Source organism: Eschrichtius robustus, chromosome X (assembly GCF_028021215.1).
Source record: "Eschrichtius robustus isolate mEscRob2 chromosome X, mEscRob2.pri, whole genome shotgun sequence".
NCBI lineage: Eukaryota > Metazoa > Chordata > Mammalia > Artiodactyla > Eschrichtiidae > Eschrichtius > Eschrichtius robustus.
In genome coordinates, this window is record NC_090845.1 from 28,497,646 (window position 1) to 28,518,870 (window position 21,225).

Consider the following 21,225-nt stretch of genomic DNA (forward strand, 5'->3'; position numbering starts at 1 on the left):
GCCCTGTAGTAGAATGGAGAAGATCAACAAAAGGCCAGTGGTTATAAAACAGTGTGATAATAATGGGGTAGCATATATGTCAAGGGTTGCTAGGAAAATTAAGAGAGTTAATAATTGTGAAGCACTTAGAACAGTGCCTGGCACATAATCATTAAATGCATGTTATTAAATAATTTACATGCCAGAAGAGGGTTATGCCCTGGGGGCTGTAGGAGCACATACTAAGACCACCCATCCCAACCTGAAGTACTGAAAGCCTGAGCTGCGTGTTGAAGACGGTTAAGATTTAGCCAAGTTAAGATGTGGAAGAAACGTGTTCCATGTAGAGGGAACAGCATCTGAAAACACAAAGAGACATGAGAGAAGATGACATATCTCAAGAAGTTCAAAAGGTTCATCATGGCTAGAATATAGGCAAAATGGGAAGAAACAGGGCCTGAGACTCAGGTCAATAAATTGCTTTAATGGCCTCTCTCAGCCTCTGTTACATGAGTCATGCTTTGCCATCAAGGAACACTGGGGAGGGGAGTGGGTATTGGGTAGGCAAGCAGTAGTATTTGCCATAGTAAAACATCAAGAATGGTGTTGGGAAATATTTTCAGGCCTTAAGTACCATTCAAGTTAATGTTATGACCTATGTTTACAGTGATCTTTTCCATAAATATAATTAAAATTGAATAAAGCCGCAGGATGTTTGAAAGAATATTAAAAAGTTATTTAACTTTTTAGAACTTACAAGAAATCTAGCAGTTGTTCCAGTTGAGAGCTGTACTTTCCAGGTATTGAGGGTCAATACTGTTGTTAGATCAGGGTGAGATCCTGAATAAGATACGATGTACTACTGGTTTACTACTTAATGAACTATGCTTGATTAGTTACTTAGCTCTCAGTGCCCTTTGGAAAAAAAAAAATCCTATTGAATGCTGTGTAGGTGACATTTCCAATATAAATAGGGCCACCTTTCATTTAAGTTCCAAGGAAATGTTGAAGGAATAATATGTATGTGTTAAAATACTGTAATTTAAAATAAAATTGAAAGCCAGAGTCACAGAAACATATAGAGTGATATCTTGTGATAGGCAGTATAATTGGTTCTTATAACCCCACCAGATACTTCATGTGCCCTGTAAACGTGCTTTAAAATTCATCAATTTTTCCATTGAAATGTGATTATTATTTGGGGGATGACTAACCAAATACTTATTACCACAAAGCTAAAATGTTTTGTTAAAACATATTAACATTTTTAAGTAATAATATTTTCAAAATATATAAAATTTGCTACAGTATAATTCTTCAGGACTAAATGTAAATATCTTGGGAAAATTTCTGTGGTATTTTAGGAGCTTCAGGACCTGTCCCTAGCTTACTTTCCCATTCTTACTGGCCTCTAATCCCAAATGTATTCTCTACCCTACAGTCAAATTAAAATACTGACTCTCTTTTCACTTCCTACTTCTTCATCTTTGCACACTGTGTTCCTATCGTCTCATTTTTTTCCCCTCTTTTCCTCCTCTAATCATTTGAATCCTCACAGTTTTTCAGTGCCTACTCTTTCACGGAGCGTTCCGTGGTTCCTTCAGTCGTAACTAAATTTACTTTTTTTTTTTCACTCCGTAACTCTATGTATTTACTCTTCTGTTATATGTTACCTAGCTTTACATGCTTTTCTGTCAGTGCTCAAGCTACTGCATTCTGGTTTCTGCCTCTTCCACACCACTGAGGCTGGCCTTCAAAAAATACCTTCTCTAACTTGCCAAATCCAGCAGAAATTTTTTCAGTCCCTATGATACTCTCACCATTCCCTCATTTAAAGCTTTTCTTCCCATCTTCTGCCCAGCCCTTTGAAGGAGGACTCAGTTTCAGACTTGCTATTTCACAGCATTTGGACGTTGGGTCTACTCGCTGGGCCATAAGTTGTTCTTCCACGGGTGGGTAGAAGGTGCCACAACGTCATGGCCCATCACAGCCATGTGGCAGCCCTAATCCTCCCAATTGGACATGTTATATACTCATTGCATTGGCAAAGTGGTGAGCAGAGCCTTTGGGGAAGGGAAGAGATGACAAAAATTATAGCTAACCTTGTTCATATGTTCCTCTTCCGAAATGTGACGTAATCACTCTCACTTCTTAAGTCAGACAAAGATATCATATGATATCACTTGTATGTGGAATCTAAAAAAATGATACAAATGAACTTATTTACAAAACAGAAACAGACTCACAGACTTAGAGAACAAACTTATGGTTACCAGAGGGTAAGGGTGGAGGGGAGGGATAGATTGGGAGTTTTGGACTGACGTGTACACACTGCTATATTTAAAATGGATAACCAACAAGGACCTACTGTATAGCGGCAGGGAACTCTGCTTGGTATTCTGTAATAACCTAAATGGAAAAATAATTTGAAAAAGAATAGATATATATGTTTAACTGAATCACTTTGCTGTACACCTGAAACTAACACAACATTGTTAATCAACTATACTCCAATAAAAATTTTAAAAAAACCTCTCACTTCTTATGAGTGTTGTGATGATTATTGCTATCTAACATACTATTTATCTCACCTCCTTAGCTTGTTTATTTTCTGCATCCCCACTAAATCGTAAGTTCTATGAGGACGAGATATTTTACCTTTTTAGTTCACTGTTGTGTCCCTAGCACCTAGAACTGGGCCTGGCACATAAAAGACACTTAACAAAAAAAAAACAAACATTAGTTGAATGAGTAAATGAAAAGTACCTAATATACGAGAGTCATTCAATAAATTATAGCAGTACTGAACCTCAGGGAATTCTATACTCTTGTTAATTATTATAATATAGGTAAGAAGTTTCTCTCTCCCCTTGGGGTAGTTTAATCTCGTTTTTTTTGCAACTTTATGGTTTTTTACTGTGGTTGCTTTTTATTGTTTCTCTTTTGTACTTTTAGTATGTACACTTTTTAGCTTGATTTTATAGTAACTTTCTGTTATTTTGTATTCTAGATGGGGTATCTATAAGGTGGACTTCTTAGAGAAGACTTGGAACTTTAAAAAGATGTCTCAATCACTTCAAATTCCTTTTGAAAGAAGGCAAAGCAGAAATAGGTAAGAATATGTTGAGTGAAATACAAAGATTGTTTTATGGGTAGAGGCAGATCCTCCTGGCTGTTTTGAACTCAGTACATATTTTTGTCATTATTGAAAGGCTTTGTACTAGAATACATTTTGAAAAGCAATTACATAGCGATTGGATAATTCCTGTGCTGATCACCTCATGTATGAGATTAGGCTGTCGATCCCCCGTGTGTAGAGCCTGCTTAAGGTGTTAATCCCAGTAATGATACAGAACTCTTCACACATTGGCTTGTCAGGTGACCAGAAGCCAGAGATAGGTGAGGATAAGGATGCCACTATTACCATGAAAGAGAAATAAACTAAGTGAATCATATGGAAATAAAATCATGCCTTTGGCTTCATAAATGTTTTATTACTTCCAGCCAGCTGATCTACTTACACTCATCACTTTCTGGCTCTTCATGTATTTATTCAACAGCTACTATTTGTTGAGCATCTGCTATCGATTTGAGTCCCAGCTTCATACTTACTGACTGCATATGGAAATAATAATAGTACCTGCTATGTAAAACTGTGGACATATTAGCTTTTCACCGTTGAGTATGATGTTAGCTGTAGGTTTCTCATACATGGCCTTTATTGTGTTGAGGTATGTTCCCTCTGTGCCCAGTTTCTGGAGAGTTTTTATCATGAATGGGTGTTGAATTTTGTCAAAAGCTTTTTCTGCATCTATTGAGATGATCATATGGTTTTTATTCTTCAGTTTGTTGATGTGGTGTATCACACTGATTGATTTGCGGAGATTGAAAAATCCTTGCATCCCTGGGATAAACTCCACTTGATCATGGTGTATGATCCTTTTAATGTATTGCTGGATTCGGTTTGCTACTGTTTTGTTGAGGATTTTTCCGTTTATGTTCATCAGTGATACTGGCCTGTAATTTTCTTTTTTGTGGAATCTGTGTCTGGTTTTGGTGTCAGGGTGATGATGGTCTCATAGAATGAGTTTGGGAGTATTCCTTAGACTGTGGACATATTAAATAAGCAAATATACTTGAAATAGGCTTCAGCAAACAGAAAGGTCTCAACAGATGTTAGTTATCCTCATATTATCCTAGAGGCAATACATTTCCTTTTTTTAAACACATCTTTATATTAAATTTCCATTGCTTGCAAGCAAGAGTCTTCATTTAAAGAAAGTGCAGCCCAGAGAGGTGACATGACCTGCTTGAGATCATACAGCAAAATGAGTGGGAGGTATATCTAGAAACCCAAATGATTGATGTTATGAGTCTGGTGCCCCCGAACAGATTATTGAGACTCAAGGTTCCTACACTCAGCAGGAGCCTGTGCAATTTACTACTGGTCAAAGCAAGCCCACTGGATGTGGGAAATACAGTGCTGAGATCTACTTCCTGTTGATGCTTCCTTTACACCACTGCAAACTTGAGGTCCCCCAGCAGATATACTCCTCACACTATCCTGCCTACCTCCAGTATTACAGGCTCTGCACAAACACTTTTAGATAAAAACACTACCATAAGATAGCCCTGTCATTTCTCTAAATTGTCAAGAACACAGGAGTGGAGAATATGTCTGTTACTCAGATGTTGGCCCACTAGTTGCCTTGCATGTTGCTATGAGTAGTACCTGCCGACGATAGCTTGAATAAATCAGTACTCCTGATAGTAGCAAACCTTCAATCTCCACACAAAGGCTTGCCGCTCATTGTTATTGCCTTCATGGAACTTATATTCTAGTGGGGAAATAGGATTACTTAAATAATCACACCTTTAAATTAGAGTTACAAACCCCCAAAAAAAAAGTGATATGAAAGAAAAAATTTAAGTGGGCCGTGAAAACCTTGATTAAATACAGTAGAGGTCTTTCTCTTAGCAGTTTTGGGGAAATTAAAAAAAAGTTGGTTGGTTATTTCCTCCTTTTTGAAACTCTTCCATTGGAGTTCATGATTTTACTCCTAATTTTCTAAACATACTTTTCTATGCTCCTTAGATAACTTATTCTCTGTTACCCGTATTATTATACAAATGTTGCCCTTTCTCTGAGCCCAGTCTTAGGGCCTCTTCCTATCTCACCTCACGCTCTCCCAGTTAGTGATCTCACCCACTGCCCAGGGTCAGTTTCCATCTGTTTGCCAATGACTTCCAAATATTCATTTCCAACACAGGTTTCACCCATTAGCTCTAGTTTTATGTATCCAGCGGCCTTGGCAAATTAACCTGTCTCAAACAACATGTCCAACTTAACCCCTCTGTCATCACTCTAGAATATGTTACCATCATTCTTTCATCTGGACTAGCGCAGTAACCTCCTAGCTCATTTCTCTGTTTATACTCTGACCTTCTACCATCTGTTCACCATGTTGTAACCATAGTGATGTTTTTTTAAAAGAATGTCATCGTTCCCTTCATAAGATATATTAGCCATGTGACTTCCCTGGTGGCGCAGTGATTAAGAACCCACCTGCCAATGCAGGGGACATGGGCTTGATCCCTGGTCCGGGAAGATCCCACATGCCGCGGAGCGACTAAGCCCGTGCGCCACAACTACTGAGCCTGCGCTCTAGAGCCTGCAAGCCACAACTACTGAGCCCAAGTGCCACAACTACTGAAGCCCGTGCACCGTAGAGCCCATGCTCTGCAACAAGAGAAGCCACTGCAATGAGAAGCCCATGCACAGCAATGAAGAGTAGCCCCCCGCTCACTGCAACTAGAGAAAGCCCCTGTGCAGCAACGAAGACCTGACTCAGCCAAAAATAAATTTAAAAAATTTTTAAAAAGATATATTAGACGTTAAATTAGATCAATGAAAAGGAAAAATTGTCTTACATGTGTGAAATATCATATACAGCTTTATTATTACCATGTCATTTGTAGTAGCAGTATTGAAAACAGTGCTTTCATATGTGTATATTAATAAGGGATCAGCTAAGGAAATTATGGTACAGCCACCCAGTGGAATATTATGCAACCATTAGAAAAATGAATCAACTCTATTCGTAAGAGTATGGGATGGATTCCAAGATGTAATGTAAAGTATAAAAGGGAAAGCCCAAAAGAGTGTGTATAGTATGCTATCACTTGTGTTTAATAACTATAAATATTTGTCAGTTTAAATGTTTCTAGAAGAAATTGATCTTACTTGTTGACTCTAGGGAGGGGACCTGAGTGGTTGAGGGACAGAAAAGCTTTCCATTTTATACTATTCTGTATCTTTGCATTGTCTATTCCAAAATATTTTTTTAAGTTTAGGGTTTTTTTAAAAAAGGAATCAAGAACCATACAAAAATCCTGTCCATAAAGGTTCAGAAATTATGGGCTTGGGGGTACTAATTAAGGCATAGATACAGGCAGGACTGAAAACAAAAAGACATGTAAAGGCTCTATAGACACCTAGGTCCCCTCCATACTCCATGCAGCCAGGACCCCTAGAAGACAGGATTTGTACTCTCTGGCAATGTTGAACCAGAAGGACTTTCTACTGCTGTGACTCTCAACCTTGACTGCACATTAGAATCATCTTGGGAGTTAAAAAAAAATCCCAATACCCAGGCTGCCCTCCAAACCAATTAAATCAATGTATCTGAAGATGGTACCCTATGAATTATTATTTTTAAAGCTACCCAGATGATTACAGTATGCAGCCATGGTTGAAAACCACTGTTGCGGTCCAGGGAGAAATACTGAAAACAAAGGAAAAATGACCCACAACATCTATGCCCAGTCGGCATAGAGGGACCACCATTCAGCAAGCCCTACCCACACATACAGAGCTATCAGCCAACACTTTAGTGCCTGTATCATGTGTATATAAACATCAGCCAAGAATTACTGAACATTTGAGGAAAGCCTCAAACATGAAAGGCACAGACCAAAACAAATGGTTATAAGGCAGGGAACGTAAGAAGGCTTTTTTTAAAAAACTACAATTAGCATCCTCAGGAACATGTGAGAAGATTGGCTTCCGTAGACCAAGGACAGGATAACCTTTTTATAATTCAAAGAATATCAAAACACCCTGGAAATAGAATACAGATAACCGAAGTAAAAAATATATATATATGGTAGGGAATTCCCTGGCGGTCCAGTGGTTAGGACTCCGAGCTTCCACTGGAGGGGGGCACAGGTTCGATCCCTGGCTGGGGAGCTAAGATCCTGCAAGCCGCACAGTGTGGCCTAAATAAATAAACACATAAATAAAGTGGAAATGTTGGAAGATAAAGTTGAGATCATTCTCCATAACACTGAACAAAAAGAAGAGATGGAAAATAGAAGAGAAAATAAAATTAGAAAATTACCTCGGGCTATCCAACATCTTACAAACAGGAGGTACAGAAAGAAGGAACCAATAAAACAGAGGTGATGAAATTACAAAAATAAAAATACAAGAATAAATTTGTAAAACTGAAGGACATGAGTTTCCAGGTGACTGCTCAAATACCATGAATGTAAAAATACCCACACTATGACGCATGACTGTGAGATTTCAGAATGCTGTAGATAAAGAGAAGATCCTAGGAACCCTCAGAGTTAAAAACAAAACAAAACACAGGTAACATACCATGGGTTGAGAATGAGAATGGCATCTGACTTTGTAAAAGTAAAACTAAAATCTGGGAGACAATGGAAATTACAAGCAGAATTCTAAGGGAAAATGATTTCCAAACTGGAATTCTGTACCTGGCCAATCCACTAATTGGATGAAAAAGAATAAAGACATTTTCACATATGCAAGGTCTAAAAATTTACCTGAAATGAACCTTCTCAGGAAGCTACTGGAGGATGCTTCACTAATACAAGGAAACATCAATAAAACAAAAGACGGCACTGAATGAAGAAAGCAGGGAATCTAACACAGGAGAGATATAAGGTGAAGTCCCAGGAAGATGGTGACAGAAAGTTTCAGGATAACATTGTACAAGCCTAGAGAAAAACCAGGCCAAATTGGAGTAGGAAGACAGAGGACACCTCACACTCTAAAAAATGTTACTGATAAATTGCTTGATGTGTTTGAAAAGTATTGATAGGATATTAAAAGTTCGTTATGAGTTTAGGGGCAAATTGGTTAAGTAGTGCATATTACACTAAGAACAAGGAAAATGTAATTATTAACTCCAGGGAAAACAGGTATAGAGAACAAACTACTGGTTACTGGTCGGGGGGACAATATACAAGTGGGGGAGTGGGAGGTACAAACTCTTGGGTGTAAGATGGGCTACAAGGATGTATTGTACAACACGAGGAATATAGCCAATATTTTTGTAATAACTGTAAATGGAGTGTAATCTTTAAAATAAAAAAATTTTAAAAGTATAATAACTGAAATAATAAATAGATAAATAAATAATTAAAAAAGAAAAGATACATATAATTGTTACCTGTAAAAAAAATAAATAAGGGCAGAATTAGGACTAATGAGGGGAAGATTCAGGGAGGCAGACTTCAACTCAATGTAGGGCAGAACCATTAAATAATTAGAATTATCTTACAGTCGAATAGGCTTTCCCCAAAAGCAGTACGTTCCAGTCACTGGAAGTCAGAAAGTATTCCAACACAAATTATGCCAGAAGACGTTCCCAGACTGGGTGTAGAGGTCAGAGTAGATGTATTCTCAGGTCCTCTGTCAAGTTAAGTTTCTATTATTTAAGAGAAGTTATTGCCTTTTTAGTTCATTTAACTTGATTAGCTTCATATTTTTCCCATCGCAAAGTTCTCTTCTGAAAAGGTGACACATGCTCCTTGGTATTTGAAGGATGAGAATAACTAGGTCACTGTTTAGGTAATTGCCTTTTGGTTGATATTCTCTCCAGAGATGCCACAGATATATTGAAGTACCAGATTGAAATGTGTTACTTTGCTTTTACTTTTCAACAAGTGTTTGATGTAATTAATATTTATAGCTCTCATGATTGAAGCCCGGGTTTTGCAGTCCAGTATTTTCCTCCCAGAAATATTTCCCAGGCCTACATTTTCATCTCAGAAATTGGTTTAAAGTTAGGACATTGCTTAGCAGCGCACAGCAGTGTAATTAACTTTCCCTTTATTTTCTACTGTCACTTTTCATCTCTTAGGCCAGAGTATTGATGTTTGATACTTTATCCATACCCATCTGAGACTCATAATCAAGAGAAAGGTTTTTTTTTAAATTTATTTATTTAATTTATTTATTTTTGGCTGCGTTGGGTCTTCATTGCTGTGTGCGGTCTTTCTCTAGTTGCGGTGAGCGGGGGCTACTCTTCGCTGTGGTGCGTGGGCTTCTCATTGCGGTAGCTTCTCTTGTTGCAGAGCACAGGCTCTAGGTGCACGGGCTTCAGTAGTTGTGGCACACGGGCTCAGTAGTTGTGGCTCACGGGCTCAGTAGTTGTGGCTCATGGGCTTAGTTGCCCCGCGGCATATGGGATCTTCCCGGACCAGGGCTCAAACCCGTGTCCCCTGCATTGGCGGGTGGATTCTTAACCACTGTGCCCCCAGGGAAGTCTTAAGAGAAAGTTTTTTTTAAAACTAATGTGAGGAGTAGAATAATAGTATTGACCAGGTAACGTGTACCCTAAACCTGTTATCTGCATGAATCATCAGGCTAGTTCAATGATGAAACAACTAGCCTGTATGTTTTGTTTTGTATAGTTCCAGCCCACTTATAATCGTGTATGATCCTCCCAATGCTGAACCCAGAGAGCAAAGGTGATATTAGTGTCTCATTTTATAGATGAAAAAAAACTGAGTTTCAAGATTATAAATTGCCCAGCACTATATCTAGCAAGGGGAAAAAAACAGAGCACTACTCCAAGAATTTGGATTCAGAACACATTTTTTCTCCTCCACACCATTCTCCCTCTTACATGAAAATGTTTCTCATGGCTTGTCATCCTCACCCCTGCACTAAATGTTGACAAAGATGAGTTGGCTGCACACTGCCAAGTTATCAGTTGCATAATAGTCTTTCTCTGAAGTCTTCTGTCAGAAGTGAAAATCTGTCAATTTACCTAAATTATCTGAAAAGCAGCTTATATAAATTTTCAAATATGCATTTATGTGTCAACTCATATTTACTGGCTCATAGTACAAAGATTTCTTGTCGATACTTAAAGGATTTCCATGTGAAACTTCCCCACATTATCACCTTAACAAAGTATATTTGAAAGGAAAATAATATCAATAACCTTTATTATCATCTAAGAAAATTAATACTACTGAAATTCAAGTGCTAAAATTTTATATACTTGATATGTTTTTTCCAAACTTTGCTGTACATTGGAATCACCAGGAATCTTTTTTAAAAAATGCACCTACCTCCAGAGATTCTGATTTAGTTGTTATGATGTGCATCCTGGGCATCAACAACTTTAAAATGTCCCAAGTGATTTTAATGTACGTCAAATTTTGGGAAACATTGCTGTTTAGTCTACATTTGGAAAGTGAAAATCAAAGATGTCTTAAAATAGTATATCTTTGGTTCTCTTTGATTTGAAAGATAATTTATTGACGTCTGATAATTTCTGTTGATTTGTCCTCTGATTTCAGATAATTACATACAATCAGAAAATTAAAATGTCACACACAACTGTGCATTATTATACATTAATATATAATTTAATATGAATGTGGTTGTTGTATTCTCTTTTATTTCATGTTATGTGTAACAATCTGACAATTAATTATAAGATTTGAGGGCTAAAAATAGTCTGCCCATTGCCTTGTTTAATTTTAGCTGATCTCATGAACCATTTCGAAAATTACTAGGTTACAGTAGTGCATTAATAAAAGCTATAAAACTAGCTAGAAGACAGAATACTTGGACACTTACATGGAAAAAGGAAATGGCAAAATATTTAAACAAATTGCACTGAAAGGCATTTTTTTAAAAATATTTATTTATTTATTTATTTATTTATTTATTTATTTATTTATTTATTTATTTATTTTTGGCTGTGTTGGGTCTTCGTTTCTGTGCGAGGGCTTTCTCTAGTTGTGGCAAGCGGGGGCCACTCTTCATCGCGGTGCGCGGGCCTCTCACTATCGCGGCCTCTCTTGTTGCGGAGCACAGGCTCCAGACGCGCAGGCTCAGTAATTGTGGCTCACGGGCCTAGTTGCTCCGCGGCATGTGGGACCTTCCCAGACCAGGGCTCAAACCCGTGTCTCCTGCATTGGCAGGCAGACTCTCAACCACTGCGCCACCAGGGAAGCCCAGGCATTTTTTTTTTAAATTCACATTACTATACCATTTCAGGTTTGGGTTTAAGTTTAGGTATTTGTTAAATCACTATTTTTAATCCTATCAATACTGCTAAGGATAATAAAGATGATGGAAAAATAAAATCTTATTTGACAGTTGGCTTTTAGTATCTACTTTCATTTTATCAGTCATATCAAAGCAAAAATGAACTCAGTTGCTTTATTTCTATGAAAAATATTAAAAGTAATACCATGAATAATTATACATATGTAACATGTTATGTGTATATAATATTATATATGTAATAATATATATATGTATTGATCCCTGTTTACTTGGGCTGTTAATGTTTACGTGACACAAATACAGGTTCAAAAGAAATGGGCTATTATTCCCTAGTGTCTGTCACCAGGCTTCTGACGTTGCTAGGAAAGTATTGATATTTAAGGTTGCTAAAAATAAAAATGGGCTTATTGCTCCCACTCTCTACCCAAATGTTTGTTCACTATTATGTCAAACTAGAATCTATTGATGTGGAGCCCATAGCTTTCTGGCTACCATGACATAAGAGTTTTCCTGTAGGTCAGAATTGTAAAATGTTAGAATCATTTGTGTGGCTTATTGCATTGGTTTCTTAAGATTAAAGATTTCTAGTCAAATATTTTATTTTAAATAGTAGTAAGCTGTTAAGTATTCCTAAAGTATATTATCAACAGAATGTGGTATAAATATCTCTTAGAAGAGATACAAAAAACAATAAATAGTGGATATACAGGTGTTTTTTCAAAACAGAACTTTGAGCTTACAGAGGTAGGTAATGTATTCAATTTTATCAACTTAAAGCCATCAAATTTTGATGTTTCTATTTCAAGTAAATCAGTGTGTTTAATTATTATAGGAGATACCCAAGGAGGTCATCAGTTATTTGCAAACATTTATATTGCTTATTGCTGGGGTAGGATGATAGACAGTATAATCAAATAGAAGCAAAGATTTGGAAAGTGTGAGGGCAATGGAGAAATTAACATGAGTTGGGAGAGCTAAGGGAGGTGAATAGAAAGAAGCCAGATTAAAGAAAGGGCTGGGAGTACCACAAAAGCAATTTAAACTGCTTATCTGTGCACTGTATTCCCAGTTGTATATTGCTATTCTCACATAACATTGAAACCTTCATGGGGTTCACCACTGTGACTGGGAATTCCATGTAGATGAAAAACAGTAGTTAATTTTTGCCCATTATTTAAATGGGTTATTTGGTTATTTACTATTGAGTTGTAGGACTTCCTTATATATTTTGGATATTAACTATTTTTCAGATATATGGTTTGCAAATATTTCCTCCCATTCTCTATGTTGCCTTTTCATTTTGTTGATTGTTATTGTTGCTGTGCAGAAGCTTTTTAGTCTGTCTATTTTTTGCTTTTATTGTCTGTGCTTTTGGTATCATATCCAAGAAATCATTGCCAGGACTAATGTCAAAAACTTTTCCCCTGTTTTCTTATTGGAGTTTTATGGTTTCAGGTCTTATGTTTAAGTCTTTAATCCATTTTAAGCTAATTTATGTGTGTAGTATAATAGTACAATTTCATTTTTTTGCATGTGGATATCCTTTTCCCACCACCATTTATTGAAAAGACTATCCTTTACCCATTGTGTACTCTTGGCACTTTTGTCAAAGATCAGTTGACTGTTTATGTGTAGGTTTATTTCTGGGCTCTCTATTCTGTTCCGTTGGTCTATATGTCTGTTTTTATGCAAGTACCATATTGTTTTGTTTTTTTGTTTTTGTTTTTTTTAAAGAAATTCACGTTCTTTTATTTATTTATTTATGACTGTGTTGAGTCTTCGTTTCTGTGCGAGGGCTTTCTCTAGTTGCGGCAAGTGGGGACCACTCTTCATCGCGGTGCGCGGGCCTCTCACCATCGTGGCCTCTCTTGTTGCGGAGCACAGGCTCCAGACGCGCAGGCTCAGTAATTGTGGCTCACGGGCCCAGTTGCTCCGTGGCATGTGGGATCTTCCCAGACCAGGGCTCGAACCCGTGTCCCCTGCATTGGCAGGCAGATTCTCAACCACTGCGCCACCAGGGAAGCCCCAATATTGTTTTGATTACTGCAGCTTTGTAATATATTTTGAAATCTGGAAGTGTGATGCCTCCAGCTTTGTTCTTGTTCAGAATTGCTTTGGCTATTTGGGATCTTTTGTGGTTCCATATGAATTTTAGGATTGTTTTTCTATTTCTATAAAAAATGCCATTGGGATTTTAATAGGGATTCCATTGACTCTGTAGATTGCTTTGGGTACTATGGACATTTTAACAAATATTAATTCTTCCAGTCCATGAACATGGAATATCTTTCTATTTATTTGTGTTTTCTTCGTTTTCTTTCATCAGTGTCTTATAGTTTTCAGAGTACAGGTCTTTCACCTCCTTGGTTAAATTTATTCCTAGGTAATTTATTCTTTTTTTTTTTAACATCTTTATAGGAGTATAATTGCTTTACAGTGGTGTGTTATTTTCTGCTGTATAACAAAGTGAATCAGCTATATGTATACATATATCCCCATATCCCCTCCCTCTTGTGCCTCCCTCCCACCCTCCCTATCCCACCCCTCTAGGTGGTTACAAAGCACGGAGCTGATCTCCCTGTGCTATGCAGCTGCTTCCCACTAGCTATTTTACATTTGGTAGTGTATATATATCAGTGCTACTCTCTCACTTCACCCCAGCTTAACCCTTCCCTCTCCCTGTGTCCTCAAGTCTGTTCTCTACATCTGCATCTTTATTCCTGTCCTGCCCCTAGGTTCATCAGAACCTTTTTTTTTTTTAGATTCCATATATATGTGTTAGCATATGGCATTTGTTTTTCTCTTTCTGACTTAACTTCACTCTGTGGGAAAGACTCTAGGTCCATCCACCTCACTACAAATAACTCAATTTCGTTTCTTCTTATGGCTGAGTAATATTCCATTGTATATATTTGATGCAATTGTAAATGAGATTGTTTTCTCAATTTTTCTTTCTGATAATGTGCTTCAGTGTATAGAAATGCCACAGATCTCTATATATTATTAATTTTTTATCCTGCAACTTTATTGAATTTATTTATTCTAACTTTTTTTTTGGTGTAGTGTTAAGGGTTTTCTGTATATAGTATCATGTCATCTACAAATAGTGACAGTTTTACTTATTCTTTTCCAATTTGGATACCTTTTTTTTCTTGCCTAATTGCCATGGCTAGGACTTTCAGTACTATGTTGAATAAAAGTGGCAGTAGTGTTTTGTTCCTGATCTTACAGGAAAATCTTTGAGCTGTTTACTGTTGAGTATGATGTTTTGTTATATATGGCCTTTACTATGTTGAGGTATGTTCCCTCTATACCTACTTTCTTGAGAGTTTTTATCATAAATGGATGTTCAGTTTTGTCAAATGCTTTTTCTGCATGTATTGAGATGATCATATGATTTCTGTCCTTCCTTTTGTTAATGTGATGTATCTTGTTGATTTATTTGTGGATGTTGAACCATTCTTGCATTCCTGGAATAAATCCCACTTGATGGTGGTGTATGATCCTTTTAACGTATTGTTGGATTTGATTTTCTAATATTTGTTGAGGATTTTTGCATCTGTGTTCATCAAGAATATTGGCCTATAATTTTCGTTTTTGTGCTGTCCTCATCTGGTTCTGGTATCAGGGTAATGCTGGCTTCATAAATGTGTTTAAAAGATTTTTCCTCCTCTTCAGTTTTTTGAAAGAGTTTGAGAAGTATAGGTATTATGTCTTCTTTGAATGTTTTGTAGAATTTACCAGTGAAACCATCTGCCCCTGGGCTTTTGTTGGTAGATTTTTGATTACTGTTTAAATTTCCTTACTAGTAATTGATCTATTTGGATTTTTTATTTCTTCATTATTCATCTTGGAAGATTGTATGTTTTTAGGAATTTATCCATTTCTTCTAGGTTGTCCAATTTGTTGGTATGTAATTGTTCATAGTAGTCTCTTATGAGCCTTTGTATTTCTATGGTATCAGCTGTAACTTTTCTTCTTTCATCTCTGATTTTATTTATTTGAATCCTCTTTTTTCCTTGGTTAGTCTAGCTGAAAGTTTGTTGATTTTGTTTATCTTTTCAGAGAACCAACTCTTGGTTTCATTAATCTTTTCTATTGTTTTTTCAGTCTCTACTTCATTTATTTCTGCCCTAATTTTTTTATTTCCTTCCTTCTACTAATTTTGGGATTTGTTTGTTCTTCTTTTTCTAGTTCCTTTAGATGTAAAGTTAGTTGTTTGGGAGGGATTTTTCTTGTTTCTAGAGGAAGGCCTGTATTGTTATGAACTTCCCTCTTAGATTTGTTTTTGCTGCATTCCACAGATCTTGATGTGTTGTATTTCTGTTTTCATTTGTCTCTAGGTATTTTTTTATTTCTCCCTTGATTTCTTCAATGACTCATTGGTTGTTCAGTTGCTTAACCTCCATGTTTTTGTGTGTTTTCCTGTGATTGATTTCTAGTTTCATATCATTGTGGTAAGAGAAGATGCTTGATATAATTTCAGTCTTCTTGAAGTTATTGAGACTTGCTTTGTGACCTAACATGTGATCTATCCTGGAGAATGTTCTATGTGCACTTGAGAACAATGTGTTTTTGCTGCTTTTGGATAGGATATTCCATATATATCTATTAAGTTCATCTGATATAATGTGTATTTTAAGTCTGTTGTTTCCTTATTTATTTTCTTTCTGGATGCTCTTTTCATTGATGTAATTAGGGTGTTAAAGTCCCCTATTATTGTTGTATTGCTTTCAATTTCTCCCTTTAAGCCTATTAATATTTGCTTTATATAGCTTGGTGCTCCTCTGTTACATGCATATACATTTATAAATGTTACATCTTCTTGCTGGATTGATTCCTGTATCACAATGTAATGCCCTTCTTTGTCTTCTATTACAGGCTTTGTTTAAAAGTCTATTTTGTCTGATATGAGTAAAGCTACTCCAGCTTTCTTTTCATTTCCATTTGAATGGAATATCTTTTTTCCATCCCTTCACTTTCATTCTGTGTGTGTCCTTTCCTCTGAAGTGAGTCCCTTGTAGTCAGCATATAGAAGGGTCTTGTTTTTTTTAATCCATTATGCCACTCTATGTCTTTTGATTGGAACATTTAGTCCATTTACATCTAAAGTAATTATTAATAGGTATGGACTTATTGCCATTTTGTTCATTGTTTTCTGGCTGTTATTGTTCCTCTCTGTTCATTTCTCTTTCTCTTTTCTCTTGTGTTTTGCTGGTTTTCTGCAGTGTTATGTTTAGATTCCTTTCTCATTTTACTTTTTTTTTTTTTAATTATTAGCACCTTTAATTATTATTTATTTATTTATTTATTTGGCTGTGTTGGGTCTTTGTTTCTGTGCGAGGGCTTCCGCTAGTTGTGGCAAGCGGGGGCCACTCTTCATTGCGGTGCGCGGGCCTCTCACTATCGTGGCCTCTCTTGTTGCAGAGCACAGGCTCCAGACGCGCAGGCTCAGTAGTTGTGGCCCACGGGCCCAGTTGCTCCACGGCATGTGGGATCTTCCCAGACCAGGGCTCGAACCCGTGTCCCCTGCATTAGCAGGCAGACTCTCAACCACTGCGCCACCAGGGAAGCCCTCCTTTCTCATTTTAATTTGTGTATTTAAATTTTCTCCTTGTGGTTACTGTAAGAGTCACATATGACATCCTTTTAGGTTGGTAGCAACTTAAATTTGAGAACATTCCAAATCTTTATCTTTTTACCCCCTCCCCATGTTTTATACTTTTGCTGACAAATTTTGCATCTTTCTATTTTATGCATCCCTTAACTAATTATTGTAGATTTAGTTATTTTTACTACTTTTCTCTTTTAACCATCAGGCTTGCTTTATAAGTGATTTATCCACTACTTTTATTATATATTTACCTTTTCCAGTGAGATTTTTACTTTCGTATGTTTTCTTATTATTAATTAGCACCATTTCATTTTAGCTTATAGAAGTCCCTTTGATATTTCTTGTAGAGCTGGTTTAGTGATGATGAACTCCTTTAGCTTTTACTTTTCTGGGAAATTTTTTATATCTCCTTCAATTCTGAATGATAACCTTGCTGGGTAGAGAATTCTATGTTAGAAGTTTTTTTTTGTTTTTTGTTTTTTTTTAAGCACTTTGAATATGTCATGCCAGTCCCTTCTGGCCTATAAAATTCATGCTCAAAAATCTGCTGATAGCCTTATGGGGTTTTCCTTGTATATAACAAGTTGTTTTCTCTTGCTGCTTTTAGGATTTTCTCTTTATCCTTAACATTTACCATTTTAATTATAATGTGTCTTGGTGTGTGTCCCTTTGTGTTCATATTATTTGGAACTCTTGGGGCTTCCTCGACCTGAATTTCTGTTTCCTTCCCCAGATTAGGGAAGTTTTCAGTTACTATTTCTTCAAATATTTTTTGACCCTTTTTCTGTCTCTCTCCTTCTTCTGGGACCCCTATAACGTGAATGTTATTCTGCTTGATGTTGTCCCCAAAGGTCCCTTAAGGTATCTTTACTTTTTAAAATTCTCTTTTGTTTGTTTGTTTGGCTGCCCTGTCTGAGTGAGTTTCATTGTTTTGTGTTCCAGCTGGCTGATTTGTTCTTCTACTTCATCCAGTCTGCTGTTGAACCCTTCCAGTGTATTCTTCAGTTCATTTGTAACTTCTGTTTACTACTTTCTTATATTTTCTATCTCTTCATTGAAGTTCACTCTGTTCATCCATTCTCCTCCTGAGTTTGGTGAGCATCTTTATGACCATTACTTTGAATTCTTTATCAGGTGTATTGTTTATCTCTGTTTTGATTAATTTTTTCTCAGATTTTGTCTTGTTCTTTTGATTAGAACATATTCCTCTGTCTCCTCATTTTGTCTAATTCTCTGTGTTTGTTTCTCTGTTTTAGGTAGATCAGCTATGTCTACCAGTCTTGAAGGAGTGTCCTTATTTAGGAGATGTCCTGTGGGGCTCAGAAGTGCAATCCTACCTGGCCACCAGAGCCGGGTTTTCAAGCCGTGTCCCCTCTGTAGGCTGTATTTGACCTTTTGTGGCAGGGCTACAGCTGCTGCAGGGTGCTAAAGGGCAGGGCTGTCACCCAGACCGGCTGCAGGGCCTGGTGGTGGCTGCCCTGGGGCACTGGTGGGCAGGGTTATAGCTTGGTCAGCTATGAGGCCCAGCTGGGGTGCAGGGGTGGGCAGGGCTTTCAGCAGGGTGTGCCCACTGTCACGAACAGTTTAGAGAATTCCAAAATGGTGCCCACCAGTGCCAGTATTAGCGAGGTACGCTGAGGTTGGCTCCCTCCAATGACTCAGTCCCCAGGGAGCATCTCAACTGGTTCTTGCCTCTCTAGCAGTTGCTTCAATATTAGTAAGTGGGTCCCCATCACCTGTGGTCCATGAGCTTTTCAATCTGGTGTTTTTGCAATGGTTTTCAAGCCAAGTGAGTCTGCATGCAAGCCCTTTAAGAGTTCGTCTTCTGTTCCATGCAGTTCTGTAGTTTTCCTGAGCATTTTGCCTGTTGGTTTTTAAAGCCTGGTGTTTAGGTGACTTGTCTCTCCTGTGCAGGATCTAGGGGTTGGAGTGCTTGATGTGCAGTTGGAATCCCTTGCTCCTCAGGGAAAAGATCTGTACCTTGTGATCCCTTTTGGTTGTGGATCACCACAGCTGGGATGTGGGTTATTCCCTGGGAGCCCATATTTCTCTCTCCCCTACCTATCTCAGTGCTGTCCTTTTACCCTTTTTTGTGGAGGATTTGTTCATCCAAATTTTAGGTCTTTTTCCAAGGGAATTATTCTATATGTAGTTGTAGATTTGTTGTGTCCATGGGAGGAGGTGTGTTTAAGATCTTCCTATGCCACCATCTTGAACCTTCTCCAGAAACCCCATATTTTTTAGCTATAATTCCCCTATTCCTGTGTCCCTCACCAACCCAGACCTAAACGACCACTAATCTACTTTCTGTCTCTATAGATTTCCCTATTCTGGGCTTTCATATGAATGAAATCATATAGTATCTGGTAACTTTTGTAACTTACTTCTTTCATTGACATAATGTTTTCAAAGCTTGTTCATGTTGTAGCAAGTATCACTATTTCATTTCCTTTTTTTTTTGAAACACCTTAGGTTTGTTAATTTATTAATTAGTAACATATACCTGATTCTGATTCTGATTCTGAGCTGGAGGGTGTTCTTTCATACTGAAAAATCAACTATGTAATATGGTACATTATGTGCAAATGTAAATACTGAAGAACTCTGCAAAAGTTTAATCAAAATCTGCTTTCAGTTTGTTAATGATTTCCCAAGAAAACCACTGAGGGAGACACAGCAACCTCGTGAGAACATCCTGAATCTCTTCAGAATTAATTTTTATAATGGCAGTTTTGATTATGTTGATCCAAGTAATGCAGTGGTGGCAGGTTGGGTAAAGGGAAAGGTTTATTTTTAGTTTCCCCAAATGTTGTCTCACTTGATTTAGGAGGGCTTGGGAATACCCAAGAATTATCTTCCAGAGAATTTCTGCCATAAGAGTTGTGTTCCTGAAAGTTTGTGCCGTCGTGAGGAATGGATCGCTCATGATCTGTCCACTACTGGAGAACTGCTTTCTCTGATAAAACCTTTACATCTCCTGGTAAAGGGGAAGACATGGCATGACAAAGAGTTTTGCCGTTTGGCGAGAGAGGGGCGTGTCTTTTGTACGTTGCAGTAAAATTTGTCAAGTGCAGTTTTGTGCTGTCTTTCCCAAGGTCTTCCATGCATCCTGCTGGGGTGCAAGCTTTCTTGATTGCAGCTGGGGTTTTCAGCTTTCTTAAGTTCAGCTTGTACTTGAGTCACCAGGTGTAAATTAGACATTTCTCTCTTCAGTTCCCAGTATGCACTTTGCATATTATCACTTGAAATGCTTAGTCTTTGGAGATCTCTGCTCTTCAGACTGTCTTCCTGAGATGGATCCATTTGTTTGGATTTTTGTAGCTCTATTTTGAGATCTCTACATTCTTTCCTCATCAGTTCCAGTTCTTGTTCCAAACCATGGATCTTCAGGTCACAGCTCAACTTTTCCACCTCCCGGTTTGATGAAGGTGGATTTAAATTTCTTATCACCTGCTGAGTTTCCATCTCTGTCCTCTGCTGGAGGAGTTCTACTTCTTTAGATTGTAGCTGTTCATTCAGTACTTTCAAAGATTCAGAGTTGTCTTTATTCATTTTATCCAATTTGCTCTTCAGATTAACTCTATCAATGCAAACTTCTCGATATGCATGATAGGCCTTATTTATTTGTTCTCCTCCCACAGAATTTGCTTCTTCATCCCTTCGAGCTCCTATAAGCTTTTCTTCCTAAAATCTTATTCTTTTTTAAAGGAAAGAGTTCTCTTTCTCTGAATCCTTAAGTCGTTTCTTGATGTCTTCATATGCAGTGACAAGGGCAAAATGTGAAGCAGCAGATTCATCTCCTGAATACACTGAGACTGGAGTCACTGTATCTCTCCTATGGGCTTGTTTATGATTCAGAATGCACGTATCATCATCTACCAGTGCATCCATGACAGCCCACACACAGGCTCCTAGGGCCGCCCCCAGAGCCGCCGAGTTTCAATTCCCCAGTGTTTGGAAACGGACCAAAAACAAACCGGGTCATGGGGGGCTTCCGGTTTCCTCAAAGACAGCGCCGCTTCCCCGGCGAAGGCAGCCGCCCCGGGAACGCTGCGGAGGGACTCCCATTTCTCCCGCCTCGGCGGCGCCAAGGCTGGCAAGGCCGGCCAGTGGGCTGCGGCCCTGGAGGCCCTGGAAGGAGGGCCGAGCCGCCGCCAGAGAAGGCCAGTTACCCAGCTCTGTCAGCGCCTGCCTGGGCCGCGCGCCACGCGGGGGGAGCCAGTTCATTCCTTTCTTTTGCTGAACAATATTTCATTGTATGGATATACTTCATTTTGTTTATCCGTTCAAC

The 21,225-nt window shown here is 37.9% G+C and overlaps 1 pseudogene; it reads right to left on the bottom strand.

Annotated features, from left to right (window-relative positions):
- Positions 1-19,645: 19,645 nt before the first annotated feature.
- LOC137757125 (5-azacytidine-induced protein 2 pseudogene) lies at positions 19,646-20,825 on the bottom strand (annotated as a pseudogene).
- Between the last annotated feature and the right edge of the window lie 400 nt (positions 20,826-21,225).